Source organism: Pleurodeles waltl, chromosome 8 (assembly GCF_031143425.1).
Source record: "Pleurodeles waltl isolate 20211129_DDA chromosome 8, aPleWal1.hap1.20221129, whole genome shotgun sequence".
NCBI classification, from domain to species: Eukaryota; Metazoa; Chordata; class Amphibia; order Caudata; family Salamandridae; genus Pleurodeles; species Pleurodeles waltl.
In genome coordinates this window covers 8,084,480-8,103,135 of record NC_090447.1, presented here as the reverse complement: position 1 = coordinate 8,103,135, position 18,656 = coordinate 8,084,480, and the positions used below count along the sequence as shown (strand labels likewise).

The 18,656-nt window shown below is 51.8% G+C and overlaps 1 protein-coding gene across 3 annotated transcripts in view; it reads right to left on the bottom strand.

Moving 5' to 3' along the window:
* The window catches only part of LOC138249662 (putative nuclease HARBI1), a 382,913-nt gene that overhangs the window by 39,248 nt on the left and 325,009 nt on the right, over positions 1–18,656 (bottom strand). The window lies entirely within an intron of this gene.

The following is an 18,656-nucleotide window of genomic DNA, read 5'->3' as shown; positions in this document are numbered from 1 at the left end:
ACTAGGTATCCTTCGCTAAACTCCCCAGCTAGCAGTCTTGTGTGAATCCCACTGTGGCGAAATATGTACGAGTCATGTGTGCTACCTGGGTATCTGGCCACAAGATCGGTTATGATGTTGGAAGCATTGCTAATCACCTGTATGTTCATGGAATGATGGTTCTTACAGTTACGATTCACATACTCGGTGGCCGATGGTGGACAGATTGCTACATGAGTCCCATCAATGGCACCTGTGACATGTGGGAATTGTGCAATCTGATAGAAATGTATTTTCGTCTGTTGTAATTCCTGTGGGGTGTTGGGGAATCTTATGTGCTCTTGTATTTTATTCAGCATGACATTGAGAAATGTATTGAAGAAGCATGAGAGAGCACTCTGTGAGACCCCTCCTGCTGCTGCTATGACCCCTTGATAGCTCCCTGAGACTAATAGATGCAGGGAGCATAATACCTGCACACGGGTGGGTATACTATTGGTCCTGTGTGTGGTGCGCTGCAATATGGGTTGTAGATCTGCTATCAGGTCAAGTATCATGGCTGAGTTTAATCTGTACTTCTCATAAATTTCCTCCTATGTCTAGTCAAAAAGGGTTATGCGCATTCTGAAAATGCGCTCCTGTCTCCTCCTCCCTCTCCTCAAACCTTCCAAGATCCTCATCCTCCTTGCCATGACATAGAGTGCAGCCATTGTGGAAAAGAGGCTGAGTCATTCTGGGCCTCTTTATATAGGTTGCATCTGGTTACAACCTGATTTCAATTCATGGTAAATTGCAAGTGCAAAAGGCCATTCTGCGAATATTCGCAATTTGTGAATTTTTTATGCATCGCTTTGTGACATGGTTTTGCGTGTCGCAATCAGAATATCACAAATTGGATCAGGATTTTGCAGATCGCAATCTGCGATTCGCAAATATTTGTCGCAGTTTGCTTCACGCAAATAGCGATTTGGTAAATCATGTTGCTATTTGTGACACGCAAAACCATGTCATAGTCGCAAAAATTAGCAATTTTTGCAATTCCTAATTTTCACATTGTGAATGCCTTTCATACATAGTGCAAGGCATTTCTGCATACGCAAACAGCCGAATTTTGCAATCCACACCGTTTGCGCATGCAAAAAAGTTTGATACATCTGGCCCCTAATCTCTAAAGTTTAGGTAAGCTATGGTCTAGACATAGCCGTTGCTCTAAACGTCTTTCAGAGAGACTAGGAGTTAGTTAAGCTAGGTGCACTCTACACTATCCTAACACACACTATGGGGGTGATTCTAACCCTGGCGGTCGGTGATAAAGCGGCGGCCAACCCGCCAATAGGCCGGCGGTCCAAAAAATGGAATTCTGACCGTGGCGGGAACCGCCAACAGAGACCGCCACATTAACACTCCGACCGCCACGGCGGTACAAACAAACAGCGCGGCGGTCACCGCCAACAGACAGGCGGCAGACAATGTACCGCCCACCCTATCACAACTCACCAATCCGCCACCTTTTCCGTGGCGGGAGCACCGCCGATAAAAACACGGCGGAAACAGACTACGGACGGGAAAACGCTCACCTCCATACACTCCACGAGGAAGGAGGACAGCATGGAGCCCGAATTGAACATCCTACCTGCTCTCGTCTACCTGCTCATCTACCACGAGTACGAACTCCGGCGCAGACGACAATGGTGAGTACCGCACCTACGACACAGGGGAGGGGGGAGGAGGAAGGGTAACGGGCACACACATACGCAATACACCCACCCCCAACTATCTACACACCAATGCAGAGCACCAAGTCAAAGTGACACCACCCAAACCCCCCGGAAGAAATAAACGATATAATTAAAGTGAGAAACTAAATTTATGTATAAAATAGGTCCATTGAAGTCATGGTAAAATATGAAAAGGAATAAAAATAATTCAACTTTAAACATTGCGTAACCGATAAATAGAGGCCATAAGTCCATCACAGTCACTGAAATATCAACTGTCCGTGGGCCAAAGTTTCTCAACACATGGGCAAAGCCCACACAGGAGACCTGAGTCCTTTGGAGAGAACACTGCAGGGGCATCTGATGACAAAACTACAGGCACCTCAGGGGGAAGGGAAGGGGGGGCCACCACAGCCACATGAGTCCACGACGCCAGATCCACGAAGGGTCCACCATGCCCACTGTGCCATCCTGGGGAGTGCAAAGCCACAGTCTCTCAAGTCTATACAGTGGGTGGGTTGCCCACTGTGCCATCCTGGGGAGTGCAAAGCCACAGTCTCTCAAGTCTATACAGTGGGTGGGTTGCCCACTGTGCCATCCTGGGGAGTGCAAAGCCACAGTCTCTCAAGTCTATACAGTGGGTGGGTTGCCCACTGTGCCATCCTGGGGAGTGCAAAGCCACAGTCTCTCAAGTCTCTACAGTGGGTGGCTTGCCCACTGTGCCATCCTGGGGAGTGCAAAGCCACAGTCTCTCAAGTCTCTACAGTGGGTGGCTTGACCACTGTGCCATCCTGGGGAGTGCCAAGCCACAGTCCATCAGGTGGATAACAGTCTCCACTGGTCAAGGAGGAGGCATGGTGGGCACAGTGAACCGTGAACAGTAGCTCGACACAGATCCGGCACTGTCATTGTGCCAGTGGTGCTTGAGACGGCGGGGCCCAGCGGAGCGGTGCTTGAGACGGCGGGGCCCAGTTCAGCGGTGCTTGACAGGAAGGGCCCAGCGGAACGGTGCTTGACAGGAAGGGCCCAGCGGAGCGGTGCTTGAGACGGCGGGCCCAGCGGAGCGGTGCTTGACAGGAAGGGCCCAGCGGAGCGGTGCTTGAGATGGCGGGGCCCAGTTCAGCGGTGCTTGACAGGAAGGGCCCAGCGGAGCGGTGCTTGACAGGAAGGGCCCAGTGGAGCGGTGCTTGACAGGAAGGGCCCAGCGGAGCGGTGCTTGAGATGGCGGGGCCCAGCAGAGCGGTGCTTGACAGGAAGGGCCCAGCGGAGCGGTGCTTGAGACGGCGGGGCCCAGCGGAGCGGTGCTTGAAACGGCGGGGCCCTGTTCAGCGGTGCTCTTCTGCACGGCGGGCCCTGTTCAGCGGTGCTCTTCTGCACGGCGGGGCCCTGTTCAGCGGTGCTCTTCTGCACGGCGGGCCCTGTTCAGCGGTGCTCTTCTGCACGGCGGGGCCCTGTTCAGCGGTGCTCTTCTGCACGGCGGGCCCTGTTCAGCGGTGCTCTTCTGCACGGCGGGCCCTGTTCAGCGGTGCTCTTCTGCACGGCGGGCCCTGTTCAGCGGTGCTCTTCTGCACGGCGGGGCCCTGTTCAGCGGTGCTCTTCTGCACGGCGGGCCCTGTTCAGCGGTGCTCTTCTGCACGGCGGGGCCCTGTTCAACAGTGCTTGTCCAGTAATTCAAGCGAGCCAGACCTGGCCTGGACTCCCTGCTCAGTCGCCCTCCGACCGTGCAGTTGCAGGACCCTTCGGTGACGGAGTCCTGGGCCCTTTGGTGTCCTCCCTTACAGCCGGGATGGGGCTTGTGGGGCCCTCCTGCTCCGCGCTCCTGCTGGCTGACTTCTCCGCCCTGCTGCCCTTTCGCTCCTTAGAAGAGGCTCTCTGGCCCTTGCCTCCCCTGGATGTTGTGGCAGGTGAAGTGGCCAAACTTTGGTCCTTGGGGGCAGCCGTGTCAGTCCTCTCACGGCGGCCCTTGAGTTTCCGGGTCCTCTTGCCTGGGGGGGGGCTGGCTGTCCCCTTGCTGCTGATAGAAGTGTCACTGCTGCCAAAGGGTGGACTCCAGAACCCATGCACCACAGTGACATTCGAAGCTGGACTGGTGGTGGCTGAGGTGCTCTTGGGACTCTTAGCAGATGGAGGGGGTGGGTCAGGGGAGGGAAAGAGGTTAAGATTGGAGAGGTAAACTTTTTTAGGACCAAGGTAAAGGGTGGGAGTAGTGGTGATGGGAGTGGAGGAAGAGGAGGTGGTTGTAGGAGAGTCAGGTGTGCTGTCTTTGGGTGCAGGTGATTGTGACGTAGGCTGTCGTGAGGTGGTTGGCTGTTGGGTGGGTGGCTGCCTGCGTTTGTGTGTCTTGGAAGAGGGGGTGACAGACACAGTGGGAGAGGACACAGGGGATGTGTAAATGGCAGTGGGGGTGGTGACTGCACGTGTGCGGACTGTAGTGGAGGGTGTGCTGGTGATGGAAGCACTGGCTGATGGTGGTGTGCATGCAGGTGTGAGTGTAGACGTCACAGGGAGGGAGGAGGGAGATGAGGAGGAGGGGGACACAGAGGTGGTATTGACTGTTGGCATGTCTGCATCTGGGTGTTGCTTGGGTGAGTGTTTGTGGGATCTGTGGTGCTTGTGTCTGGATGAGCTGACCTTGGGTGTTGACGTGTGTGCAGGCTGGTCTGATGGTGTGGATGGGATAGGCAGAGGAACAGGAGACAGAGACAGGGTGGAGGCAGTTAGAAGAGGGAGGCTGGAAACAGGGACAATGGCTGCCGTCAGTGCTGAGGCCAGAGCATTGAACGATCGTTGATGGGCAGCCTGACCCGAATGAATGCCCTCCAGGTAGGCATTGCTCCGATGCACCTCCCTTTCTACCCCCTGGATGGCATTCAAAAGGGTAGTCTGCCCAACAATGATGGTCTGAAGGAGGTCAATGACCTCCTCACTGAGGGCAGCAGGGGTAACAGGGGCAGGGCCTGAGGTGCCTGGGGCGAAGGAGATGCCCGCCTTCTTTGGCGAGCGGGCACGGAGCGTAGGCTGAGGGGCTGCTGGGAGGGCAGGGCTGGTGCGCTGGGTGGCGGCTGTACCTGTAGAGGCGGGGGGCACGGATGTTGCCGCCACCGCTAGGGAGCTCCCATCCGAGGACGTGTCGACGTCGCTGGGGTCACCACCGGTCCCCGTTGTGGTGCTCCCCTCGCCCTCCGGATCACTGGTGCCCTCGGTGTCTGTACCACGGCCCACCGGGGCCTTGTGACTTGCAGCTCCCTCGTGCTCCGATGCCAAATCTCCTCTGCCTGATGATGCTAATGCACACATGCACAAGAAGATAAAGAAAAAGGGTGGGGGGAGAAATAAAAACAGGTTGAGTGCATGCATTGTCAACACCGTTGGCGGAGAGGACATACACAGGAGCCTCATGCACTAAGCCGCGCAATCGGGGTACACTACTCAGTACTTCTGACTAGGCCAACAGGACTAGGGACAACAAACGCACACATGGGTGATGCAGGACCATGGATAGCTGTACTTGGCACCCTACAGAGGTGGGGGGCGGGGGCACAGGGCCATGCCTAAAGGAGAGGGCTACACTACAGAAAGCGCCCTGGCCTAATGTCACCCACAACCCTCCTCCCCCACCCAGACGCCTCCACTGCGCATAAAGATAGCAGGATGTGCTGATACTCACCCCCTTGTGTCTGCTGTGATGTCCTCAAGCGCCCATCCAAATCAGGGTAGGCCACCGCCAGGATCCGGGACATCAGGGGGGTCAGGGTACGACTGGCATCCCTCCTAGGTTGGGAGGCCATCCCCAGCAGTGACTCGGCGGTCTTCCTGGTTCCGCGGCGGATGTCCTCCCACCTCTTGCGGCAGTGGGTGCCCCGTCTGTGGTGGACCCCCAGGGCCCGGACTTCCTTGGCGATGGCACGCCAAATGTCGACTTTCTGATGGGCGCTGACCTAGTTGACATGTACAGGGTGGGAAATTAAATTCCATCATTTTTCTGCATGTTAGATGTGAATGCCCCCCCCTCCCCAACTTTGCCATGTGGCACATGCTCTCATCTGTCGTGCGTTGCACTCCTCATTCGCTCCCCACCCCACCCCACCCCACCAACTTACATCCACCCCACTCCACACAGGCATAGCCCATTCAATGTGCACCCAGTGTACTTACCTGTTGGTCTGGAGGACCGTAGAGTAACGCATACTGGGAGAGGACCCCATCCACAAGTTTCTCCAACTCTTCAGACGTGAAGGCAGGGGCCCTTTCCCCAGTCGCAGCAGCCATTGTCACTTCCAGACCGAGGTCACAGCAGCACTTGCAGTATAGGTCCTCTCCTGTGGAAGATCAGGTCTCGAGTGATTAATCATGTAGAAAATGGCGGTCACGCCCGCGGCGGTGCGTACCGCGGCGGTGCGTACCGCGACCGCCGGCGCGCATCCTCATTGGCTCCTGAAACCCATAGTGTTCAATGTTACCCAATGCGGCTTCGTACAGCGGTCTTCGACCGCCTACCGCCACGGTGTGCCACGCCAGCGCATTGACCTCACATCCCATTGTCCCACTTCACAGGTCAGGCAGCCGCCATTTCAAGGGCCCACATGGCTTAATTTCAACTGCGTCACACAGGCCTAGGCCTTGCATTGCCACACATACACGCCTTTCAATACATAGATAACCGTGTGCTATGCAAGCTGTGGTGAACGTACCTGTGATTTGCTTGACTCCATTCTCCATGTTGTCCTTCCTAGGCACCGTCCGCTGGGACTTGCGAGGAGAAGGATGAATCCTCGCGTGTACCGACCGCTGGTGGACCTGTCGACAATGGAAGAACGCCATATTATACTACGATACCGACTTGACCGAGCCACTATACATGAACTGTGTGCCCAGCTGGAGCCAGCCCTGATGTCCCCCATCCGCCAACCCACAGGGATTCCCCCTTTGGTGCAGGTTCTGTCAGTACTCCATTTCCTTGCAAGTGGATCATTCCAAACAACAGTGGCCATGTCATCTGGGATGTCTCAGCCTATGTTTTCTAAGGTTTTGTCAAGAGTGTTGTCTGCCCTGCTGAAACACATGCGGAGCTACATTGTATTCCCTGAGGAGGAGGATTTGGCCACTTTGAAGGGTGATTTCTATGCCCTTGGACATATCCCCAACATCATTGGTGCCATTGATGGGACCCATGTGGCTTTAGTACCCCCAAAAGACGATGAGCAGGTGTACAGAAACAGGAAAAATTACCATTCTATGAATGTGCAGGTGGTCTGTTTGGCAGACCAGTACATCTCCCATGTAAATGCCAAGTTCCCTGGGTCAGTGCATGACGCGTATGTTATGCGTAATAGCAGCATCCCTTATGTGATGGAACAGCTACAGAGACAACGTGTGTGGCTAATAGGTGACTCTGGTTACCCCAACCTGCCTTGGCTATTGACCCCAGTGAGGAATCCCCGGACCAGGGCAGAGGAACGGTACAATGAGGCCCATGGGCGAACTAGGAGGATCATAGAAAGGACCTTTGGGCTCCTGAAGGCCAGGTTTAGGTGCCTGCATATGACAGGTGGATCCCTGATGTACTCACCAAAGAAGGTGTGCCAGATCATCGTGGCCTGCTGTATGCTTCACAATCTGGCATTGCGACGTCAGGTGCCTTTCCTGCAGGAGGATGGTCCAGATAGTGGTGTTGTAGCAGCTGTGGAGCCTGTGGAGAGTGAAGAGGAGGAAGACGACGGGGACGACACAGACAACAGGGACACAGTTATCCAACAGTATTTTCAGTAGCACACAGGTAAGAATCACCCACGCCATTTAACATTTCCTGAAAGCCTCCTGCATCTTTACTTTGTGTATTTCCCCCCAGTTCTTTTAAACTGATGTTTGATTTTCCCTTTCCTTTTCAGTGCTGTATGACCCACTGCGTGACTTCTGCTTGGTTAGCCCATGGACTAATGCTTATTGACATCGGTATGTTGTCATCACAAAATTAACTGAACATTATTGATCAGTAATGTGTTATACATTTGTAAATAATACAGGCTGACTCCTGAATGATTTCAGTGCAATGAGTGATTTATTTTTAGTGCTAGATATTGGTACATGATATTAAAACGGTGATGGGTGAGGGTGGAGTTATGTCCATGGCAGAGTCCAGTTCTCAGTTTCACAGGTGCATTGTCCATATGCCTGTGGAAGGATGGAGCAGGGGCAGTTCAAGGTTGGACAGGGTGACAATGTGGGACAGTGGGGTGACATCAGGGGGTATCTTATGCTGGCGGGGGTCTTGGCATCCTACTCTGTCTTCCTGTGAGATCTCAGGTTCCTCTTGCGGGGTGGTTGTTCTTCAGCAGGAGGTGGGGTTCTGGTGGCCTGTCGTTGTGGTGGGGCCTCCTGTCCACTAGCGTCGGCGGAGGTGGTAGGCTGTTCCTGGTCCTGGCTTGTGACAGGGGCCCTTTGTGGTGCCACATGGTCCCGCAATGTGGTTTCTATCCGGTTGAGGGCCTGGACTATGGTCCCCATAGCGGTACCGATGTTCCTGAGTTCATTGCTGAACCCCATGTAGCGTTCCTCCTGCTGTGCCTGGATCTCGGTGAACCTGGCCAGTACCGTCGCCATCGTCTCTTGGGAGTGGTGGTATGCTCCCATGATGGTGGTGAGGGCCTCTTGGAGAGTGGGTTCCCTGGGCCTGTCCTCCCCCCCCTGTCGCACAGCAGCCCTCCCAGTTGCCCTGTTTCCCCGGGCCTTTGTCCCCTGGACGGTGTGCCCACTACCACTGCCCCCAGGTCCCTGTTGTTGTTGGGGTGTTGGGTCAGCCTGGGTGCCCTGTAGTGGCGGACACACCGCTGATTGACGCGTCCTGGAGACAGAGGCATGGGCCCGCTGGGTGGGAGCTGTGCTGGTGTTCCCAGAGGGGGTTGGGTCTGCTGTGGCCTGTGTCTGTGTGTGGGGAACCGACTGTCCAGAGGTCCCCGATGGTCCGGGCTGGTCATCAGGTTCTAGGTCGACAGAGCTGCTGTCCTCACTGGGGGCCTGTTCTGGGGGTGGGATGGACAAATCTGGACCCTCCGTGGCGGTGTGTTGGCGTTCGGGCCCTGCAGGGGTAAAATAGTGTGGTTATTGTTTTATGTGTGTGCCATGGCGTGCATTTTGAGTGCCCTTGTCCCCCAGTGCTGGCATTCCCTTGTGGGAGGTGTTGTGAGGGTGGTTGGGGGGGGGGTGTATGGGTATGTGCAATGGTCATGCTTTGGTGATGGCTGTCTATGGTTTGTGTTGGCATTCAGGGGTTGGTGTTGTTTAGGGTGGGTTGTGCTGGTGAGACATTGGCAGGGAGGATGTGTGCTGGGGGGTTGAGATTGAGGGTGAGGGTGGGGGTGTGGGTTGGCATGCTGGTGGTTGGGGGGGGGGTGAAGTAGTTGAGATTCGACTTACCAGAGTCCATTCCTCCGTGTACTCCATCGAGGCCATCAGGATGCAGGATGTTTACTACCTCTTGCTCCCATGCTGTGAATTGGGGTGGAGTGGGTGGGGGTCCGCCGCCAGTCTTCTGCACAGCGATGTTGTGTCACGACACCATCGAGCGCACCTTCCCCCGTAGGTCGTTCCATCGCTTTCGGATGTCTTCCCGATTTCTGGGATGCTGTCCCACAGCGTTGACCCTGTCTACGATCCTTTGCCATAGCTCAGCCTTCCTTGCTATAATGGTGTGCTGCACCTGTGTGCCGAAGAGCTGGGGCTCTACCCTGATTATCTCCTCCACCATGACCCTGAGTTCTTGGTCCGAGAACCTGGGGTGTCTTTGGGGTGCCATGGGGTGGTGTGGATGAGGTGTGGGGTGGTGTTTGTGGTGATGTGCGTGGTGATGTGTGGTGATGTGTGCGTAGATGTGGTGTGGGTGATGATGTTGTGTTCCTGTGTGTGTTGTGCTTTGCGTTCCCTGTGCTCTCTCTCAGTGTATTGCGCCTTCTCTCAGATATTTGTGGTTGTAGGGGTTTGTGGGTGAAGTGGGTGTGTGTTTTATAGTTAATTGGGTGTGTGGGAGTGTTGTGTGTATGTGTATCAGGTGTGTGTATTTCAAATTGTCCAATGTGGCTGTGTTTTGGAGCTGTGTGTGTATTTTGAGCGCAGCGGTGTGTACCGCCAATGGAATACCGCGGTTGAAAGACCGCCGCGTGGATTCGTGGGTCAGAATGGCATGGGCGTGTTTGTGTTGGCGTGGCGGTGGAGGTTTGGTCATCTCCAGTTTATCGCTGCCCGCTGATTTTTGGCGGTTTCACAGTTGGTGGTCAGAATGACCGTGGCGGTTTACCGCGGCGGTAGAATGGCGGACGTCTGACCGGCGGTAAGGGCCTTTTACCGCCGAGGTCAGAATCACCCCCTATGTCTGCAACTGGACATACCTCTGAGGTCATGGACTCTCTATATGAGAACCTGACCTTCAAGGAATTTAAAAGGTTGTGTGGAGGGAGGAATCCTGATAAGAGTCTGCTCTTAGCCCTTCTCCTCCAGGATGACCAGGATCAAGCTGGTAGCTAGGAGGAGAAGGAGGAAGAAGTAGACCCTACCCCCTCTGAGTTAGAATGGAACATTCTGGATCTGTGGAGAGTACCTCACAGAGTCTTAAGGTTCCTAGCAGAGCCACTAGCATAGCTGGTAGTGGGAAGTCACACTGGTAGGGCTTCTTTTATACCCAGAGAGCAAGTAGAAAGGGTCACTAAGCCTAGGAATAGATCCACCTCTGCTTACTCTCATGTCACTTCAGTGACTAAGGGATCAAACTGCCCAACTCCAGGGGATGACTCTATAGATAGAGAGTTCAGCAAACTGAGACTGGAGGAGGCCAGGCTGAGGAAACAGCAGCAATAGCTAGCCCTAGATAGGGAGGCCTTGGCAGTGGAGACAGAGAGAGAGACAGGGATTGGGGTTACCACCCCATGGTGGCAGCAGCTCAGGTTTCAGGGATTACAGAGTCTTGGAGGACTGCTTGAATTCCAGGAACCGGCAAACAATTGTTCCCCCATACAAGGTGGGGGATGGCATCTATAAGTGGTTTCCTGGACTTGAGAGGGTCTGTAAAGTTCAGGGGATCCCTCAAAGGCAGTGGGCTGCTATCCTCTGGTTGTCTTCTCTGACAAGAGGAGGGATATACTTTTCACTGTCAAAGAGGAGGATGCAGACAATTATACAATTCTCAAAACTGCACTCTTAGATAGTTTTGGTCTCACCACTGAGCAATACAGGATAATTTTCAGACAGACCAGAAAAGACTCCTCACAGGATTGGGTTGATTTTGTGGACTCTTCTGTGAAAGATTTAGAAGGTTGGTTACATGGCAGCAAAGTGTCTGACTATGAGGGCTTGTACAATTTATTATTGAGAGAGCATATTTTGAACAATTGTGTATCTGATTTGTTACACCAATGCGTGGTAGACTCAGATCTGACCTCTCCCCAAGAATTAGGAAAGAAGGCACACAAATGGGTCAGAACAAGGGTGAGCAGAAAAGCTCATACAGGGGGTGACAAAGAAAAGAAGAGGAGTCAAGTAAATCTCAGGACAAGGTTGGGGACAAAGATAAGAAGGACTCCCCATCAAGTCCACAAAATTCCTCTGGGGCTGGGTGAAGGAAAGTACCATCTTTCTTTGCATGTTACCCCCATTTTTACCTGTATGTCAGTATGTTTTTGCCTGTCTCACGGGGATCCTGCTGATCAGGACTTCAGTGCTCATAGTTTATGGCCTAATGTGTGTGTCTGAAAAGTGCTTGACTGTGTCACTGAGGCTCTGCTAATGAGAACATCAGTGCTTATGCTCTCTCTGCTTTTAAATTTGCACTATAGGCTAGTGACTTCATTTGCCAATTTCATTTGGAACACTGGACCCCCCTTATAAGTCCCTAGTATATGGTACCTAGGTACCCAGGGCATCGGGATTCAAGGAGATCCTTATGGGCTGCAGCATATCTTTTGCCACCCATAAGGAGCTCAGACAAACCCTTTCACAGGACTGCCACTGCAGCCTGCGTGAAATAGTGTGCACATTATTTCATAGCCATTTTCACTGCACTTCACTAACTTATAAGTCACCTTTATGTCTAACCTTCATTTATTGAAGGCTAGGTGCAATGTTACTAAGTGTGAGGGCACCCTTGCACTAGCAAAGGTGCCCCCACATATTTCAGGGCCAATTCCCGGGACTTTGTGAGTGCGGGCGCCATTACACGTGTGCAATACATATAGGACAATACCTATATGTAGCTTCACAATGGAAACCCCGAATATGGCCATGTAAGGTGTCTAAGATCATGGAATTGCCCCCCTTTTCCAAATCTGGTATTGTGGAGTCAATTCCATGTATCCTGAGGGCTCCACAATGGACCCCCGGTGCTGCCAAACCAGCTCTCTGAGGCTTGCAATGCAACTACAGCTGCCGTCACCTCACAGACAGGGTTCTGCCCTCCTGGGGTCTGAGCAGCTCAGTTCCAGGAAGGCAGAACAAAGCATTTAATTTGGGAGCAGGGTGTTACACCCTCTCCCTTTGGAAATAGGTGTTACAGGCTGGGGAGGGGTAGCCTCCCCAGCATCTGGAAATGCTTTGAAGGTCACAGATGGTGCTCTCCTTTCATAAGCCAGTCGACACCGGTTCAGGGACCCCTTGTCCCCTACTCTGGTGCAAAACTGGACAATGGAAAGGGGAGTGACCACTCCCTTGTCCATCATCACCCTAGGGGTGGTGCCTGGGGCTCCTCTAGTGTGTTCTAGACTTCAGTCATCTTGCTTTGCAAGGTGTGGGGGCACTCTGGAGGGCTCTGAGTGGCGAGTGCAAGCAGGTGATGTCAGAGACCCCTCCTGATAGGTCCATACCTGATAAGGTAGCCAATCCCCCTCTCAGGGCTATTTAGGGTCTCCCCTGTGGGTTGTCTTGAGATTCTACATGCAAGTTTCCAGCAGGAATCCTCTGCAACTACTACTTCATTCTCTGACCTCAGATCAACCGCAGCCTGCTCCAGGAACCACTGTAACTTCAGCTTCAGGCAGGAACTCTAACAGTTTACATGGTAGGCACTCTCTGAGGACTCCCTGTCTTCACCCTGCACTAGAAGGACCTGAAGAAATCTCCTGTGGGGCGACGGAGTCACTCCCCTGCTCCTGCAGGCACCTTCTAAGTTGACGACAGGTTCTCTTGGACTCCTCTCCTGGCGATAAGCATGCTTCTTGGAACACAGAGAGTGGACCACATCGACACATGCTGTCCTGAAGTCCTGCTGTCGCAATTTAGAGGAGGTAAGACCTTACCTTCCCCCAGAATAACAGTACCCTTGTGCCCTGCATTTTCCTCCCCTCCTGAGGCCTCTGTGCACTATTTGCAGATTTTGTTTCATGCACAGCCTGGCCCAGGTCCCCAGCACTCTATTCTGAGACCCCCAACTCGCTGAGTTGTTCTCCGGGGGCATGGGACCTTCCTTTGTAGTGCTGCACCACCCACATTTTGCACCTCCTTTGTCCCCGTGTCCTGCGACACCGTGGGTGCTATATGGTGCTCTGAGGGCTCTATGAAGTGCTGAGAGCCCCCTCTTCTTCCTCACACAGAGTTGAGGTCCACAGAGTTGAGGTCCCCAGGTTCCTCCTGCGTCCAGATAGCACTTAGTTGATTCAAAATGTGACTTTGCCAGAACCAATGCTTGTTGGAGGAATCCAGTGCCAAAACTCACCTGCATCCAACTTTATGACGTGGGACATCCTTTGCATAATGCAGGAACCCGCTGGCATCTTCCTAGGCTGCAGTCTTCGTCCAACCGGGGACTCTTCTTTTGCACCCTCTTCTGGGTTGGCAGGGGCTCCTGTCCTTCCTGGAAATTCTTCTGACTTCTGGACTTGATCTCCTTCTCTTGCAAGTCTTCAGGTCCAGGAATCCACTGTTTGTTGTTTGCAAACTTGGTTGGTTCTTGCAATAATTCCAATCACGAGTTGTAGTGTGTCCTAAGGAAACCTGCAGTACTTTACTTCTGCTTTTCTAGGCTCTGGGGTGGGGTGATTTACTTACCTTTACTGTAGTCTTACTCTCCCAGCGATTCTGCACTCACTACACTTGTCTGGGGGGAATTTGTGATTCGCATTCCACTTTCTTAGTATATGGTTTGTGTTGCCCCTAGACCTATTTTCTCCTATTGCATTCTATAGCACCTTCGCTGCCAGGCCTTTTCCCCCTCCTGTGCCAAGCCTTTTTTTGGCTATTTGGGGCAGTTCACATAAGCTACCCACGCCAAATGTGCGTCCTTTTTTCCCAACATCCTAGGGATTCTAGTGGTACCCACACTTTGTGGGTTCCCCTGAAGGAGACCAAGAAATTAGCCAAAATACACTGAAAATTTCGTTTTTTTTAAAAAAAATCGGAAAAAAGGGCTGCAGAAGGCAGCTCGTGGTTTTTCCCCTGAAAATGGCATCAACAGAGGGTTTGCGGTGGCAAGATCACCATCTTCCCAGCTTTCAGGAACAGGCAGACTTGAATTGGAAAACCCAATTTTTCAATACAATTTTGACATTTTACTGGGACATACCCCATTTTTACTATTTTTTGTGCTTTCAGCCTCCTTCCAGTTAGTGACCAAAATGGGTGAGAAACCAATGCTGGATACCAGAAAGCTATACATTTCTGAAAAGTAGACACAATTCTGAATTCAGAAAGGGGTCATTTGGGTAGATCCTACAAGTGTTTCCTACAGATAATAACAGCTGAAATAAAATAATATTGAAATTGAGGTGAAAAAAACTGCCATTTTTCTCTACGTTTTACTCTGTAACTTTTTACTCGATGCCAGATTTTTCTAAGCACTATACCTTTACGTCAGCTGGACTCTTCCGGTTGCGGGGTATATAGGGCTTTTGTAGGTTCATCAAGAACTCTAGGTACCCAGAGCCAACAAATGAGCTGCACCTTGCAATGGGTTTTTATTCTATACCGAGTATACAGTAATTAATTTGCTGAAATATAAAAAGTGAAAAATAGGTATCAAGAAAACCTATTGTATTTCCAAAATGGCCACAAGATAAGGTGGAGAGAAGCAGTGGTTATTTGCACATCTCTGAATTCCAGGGTGCCCATACTAGCATGTGAATTACAGGGCATTTCTCAAATAGACGTCTTTTTACACACTGCCTTACATTTGGAAGGAACAAATGTAGAGAAAGACAAGGGGCAATAACACTTGTTTTGCTATTCTGTGTTTCCCCAAGTCTCTTGATAAAAATGGTACCTCACTTGTGTGGGTAGGCCTAGCGCCCACGAAAGGAAATGGCTCAAAACACAACGTGGAAACATCACATTTTTTCACAGAAAACAGAGGTGTTTTTTGCAAAGTGCCCACCTGTAGATTTTGGCCTTTAGCTCAGCCGGCACCTAGGGAAACCTACCAAACCTGCGCATTTCTGAAAACTAGACACCTAGGGGAATCCAAGATCGGGTGACTTGTGGGGCTCTGACCAGGTTCTGTTACCCAGAATCCTTTGCAAACCTCAAAATTTGACCAAAAAAAACACTTTTTCCTCACATTTCGGTGACCGAAAGTTCTGGAATCTGAGAGGAGCCACAAATGTCCTTCCACCCAGCGTTCCCGCAAGTCACCCGATAAAAAGGGTACCTCACTGGTGTGGGTAGGCCTAGCTCCCACGAAAGGAAATGGCCCAAATCACAACGTGGACACATCAAATTTTTTCACAGAAAACAGAGATATTTTTTACAAAGTGCCTACTTGTGAATTTTGTCCTCTAGCTCAGCCGGCACCTGGGGAAACCTAGCAAGCCAGCGCATTTTTGAAAACTAGACACCTAGGGGAATTTAAGGTGGGGTGACTTGTGGGGCTCTGACCAGGTTCTGTTACCCAGAATCCTTTGCAAACCTCAAAATGTGGCCAAAAAAACACTTTTTCCTCTCATTTCGGTGACAGAAAGTTCTGGAATCTGAGAGGAGCCACAAATTTCCTTCCACCCAGCGTTCCCCCAAGTCTCCCGATAAAAATGGTACCTCACTTGTGTGGGTAGGCCTAGCGCCCACGAAAGGAAATGGCCCAAAACACAACGTGGACACATCACATTATTTCACAGAAAACAGAAGTGTTTTTTGCAAAGTGTCTACCTGTGGATTTTGACCTCTAGCTCAGCCGGCCCGGGGGGGGGGCAAAATTGGCCTAAAATAAATATTCCCCCCCTACCCCTCGCCCCCGGGGAGCGACCCTTGTCTACGGGGTTGCTTCCCCTGCGTGCCATAGGTGCAAAAAAAAAGATCCCCGGTGCCTAGTTGTTTCTACCCCCATTGGGGGCAGATTGACCTAAAATCAGCCGATCTGCCCCCAGGGGGGCAGAAATTGCATAAATACACTTTGCCCCTGAGGGGAGCGCCTCTTGCCTAATGGGTCGCTCACAATCTCTAAAAAAACAAACAAACCAAAAAAAAAACACAAAAAAAATTTGCCTTGGCGCCTAGAGGTTTCAGCCCCCCTTGGGGGCAGATTGACCTAAAATCGCTGATCTGACCCCAAAGGGGGCAGAAATGGCCTAAATACAATTTGCCCCTCCAGGGGAGCGACCTTTGCCTAAGGGGTCACTCCCCATCTGTAAAACAACAACAACAACAAAAAATCCCCGGTGCCTAGTGGTTTCTGCCCCCCTTGGGGGCAGATCGGCCTAATTAAAATAGGCAGATCTGCCCCCCAGGGGGGCAGAAATGGCCTAAAATAAATTTGCCCCCCAGGGGAACGACCCTTGCCTAAGGAGTCGCTCCCCTTGCGTGAAATTCACGAAAACAAAACAACTCCCTGGTGTCTAGTGGTTTCTGTCCCCCTTGGGGACAGATTGGCCTCATAAAAATAGGCCAATCTGCCCCCAAGGGGGGCAGAAATGGCCTAAATATAATTTGCCCCCTATGGGAGCGACCCTTGCCTAAGGAGTCGTTCCCCACCTCTAAAAACAAAAACAAAAACAAAAACAAAACAAAAAAAGAAATTATCCCTGGTGCATAGAGGTTTCTGCCCCACCTGGGGGCAGATCGGCCTAATAATAGGCCGATCTGACCCAAGGGGCGGCAGAAAAGGCCTTAAAAAAAATGCCTCCCCTGGGAGCGACCCTTGCCCAAGGGGTCGTTCCCCTCATGCCAGTTTCCTTTTGGAAAAGAAATCCCTGGTGTCTAGTGGGCATTTCAAAAGCCGGATTGCTTTACAAACTGGCTTTTGAAAAGCTCAGAGAGACTTCAAAGGGAAGGAAATTAATTTCCTTCCCTTTGAAGCCTCTGCGGCCTCCTCCACGTGATCGGGAGAGAAATGCAAAGCATTTCTCTTCCGATCGCACTGGAAGCTGAGCTTCCAGCGCGATGGGAGGAGGTCTCTGTGACAATCAGCAAACGATCGCGCACTGACGTCACAGGGGTGGTGGGGGGGTCGGGGTGGAAGGGGAAGGGCTTCCCCTTCCAACCCTGCCTTTTGGGGGGTGGGAGGGAACCCCACACAGGGAGCGCTAGCGCTCCCTCTGGGCTCCGTGCCCAGGACGTAATGGTTACGTCCTGGGCACACAAGCACTGTGCCTCAGGACGTAACCATTACATCCTGAGCACAGAAGGGGATAGCATTTCTTATTGTTTGCACTGTCCTATGTCTAATTACTTGCCTTATTTTGGTGTCTAGTGTATATATTGTGTATAATGCTTACCTCCAGAAGGAGTATTGCCTCTAAGATATTTTTGGTACTGTGCCGCCCAAATAAACTACCTTTGTTTTTGGTAACACTGAGTATTGGCTTTACTTGTGTATAAGTACTGTGTAACTATAAGTGGTATTGCATGAGCTTTGCATGTCTCCTAGGTCAGGTCTAAGCTGCTTTGCTATAGCTACCTCTATCAGCCTAAGCTGCTAGAATACTACTACATTTCACTAATAAGGGATAACTGGACCTGGTATAAGGTGTAAGTACCCAAGGTACCCACTACAAACCAGGCCATACTCCTACAGTGGGAATAAAATATCTTCTTCTTCTGCACACAGTAAAAGGCCTTGGTTCTACGTGTGCAGAAAGAAAGGCCATAGGCTAGTGGACAAATCCTATCCTTGTAAAGCTCCTGAGCCTCCACCACTACTACCTCTACCTCCACTCCTAGTACCCCTAGTAGTACCCACGTTATTTCACAGCCATTTTACACTGCACTTAAGTAACTTATAAGTCACCTATTTGTCCAACCCTCACTTAGTGAAGGTTAGGTGCAAAGTTACTAAGTGTGAGGGCACCCTGGCACTAGCCAAGGTGCTCCCACATCGTTCAGGGCAATTTCCCCAGACTTTGTGAGTTGGGGGGACACCATTACACGTGTGCACTACATATAGGTCACTACCTATATGTAGCTTCACAATGGTAACTCCGAATATGGCCATGTAACATGTCTAAGATCATGGAATTGTCCCTCATGCCAAATCTGGTATTGTTGTGTCAATCCCATGCATCCCCGGGGTTCCAACTTGGACCCCGGGTACTGCCAAATTAGCTCTCTGGGGTTTTCACTGCAGCTACTGCTGCTGCCAACCCACAGAGAGGCTTCTGCCGTCCTGTGGTCTGGCCAGCCCAGTCCCAGGAAGGCAGAACAAAGAATTTCCTCTGAGAGAGGTTGTTACACCCTCTCCCTTTGAAAATAGGTGTTAAGGGCTGGGGAGGAGTAGCCTCCCCCAGCCTCTGGAAATGCTTTGAAGTGCACAGATGGTGCCCTCCTTGCATAAGCCAGTCTACACCGGTTCAGGGATCCCCCAGCACCTGCTCTGGTGAGAAACTGGTCAAAGGAAAGGGGAGTGACCATTCCCCTGTCCATCACCACCCCAGGGGTGGTTCCCAGAGCTCCTCCAGTGTGTCCCAGACCCCTGCCATTTTGAATGCAGAGGTGTGAGGGCACAATGGAGGCCTCTTAGTAGCCAGTGCCAGAAGGTGACGTCAGAGACCTCTCCTGATA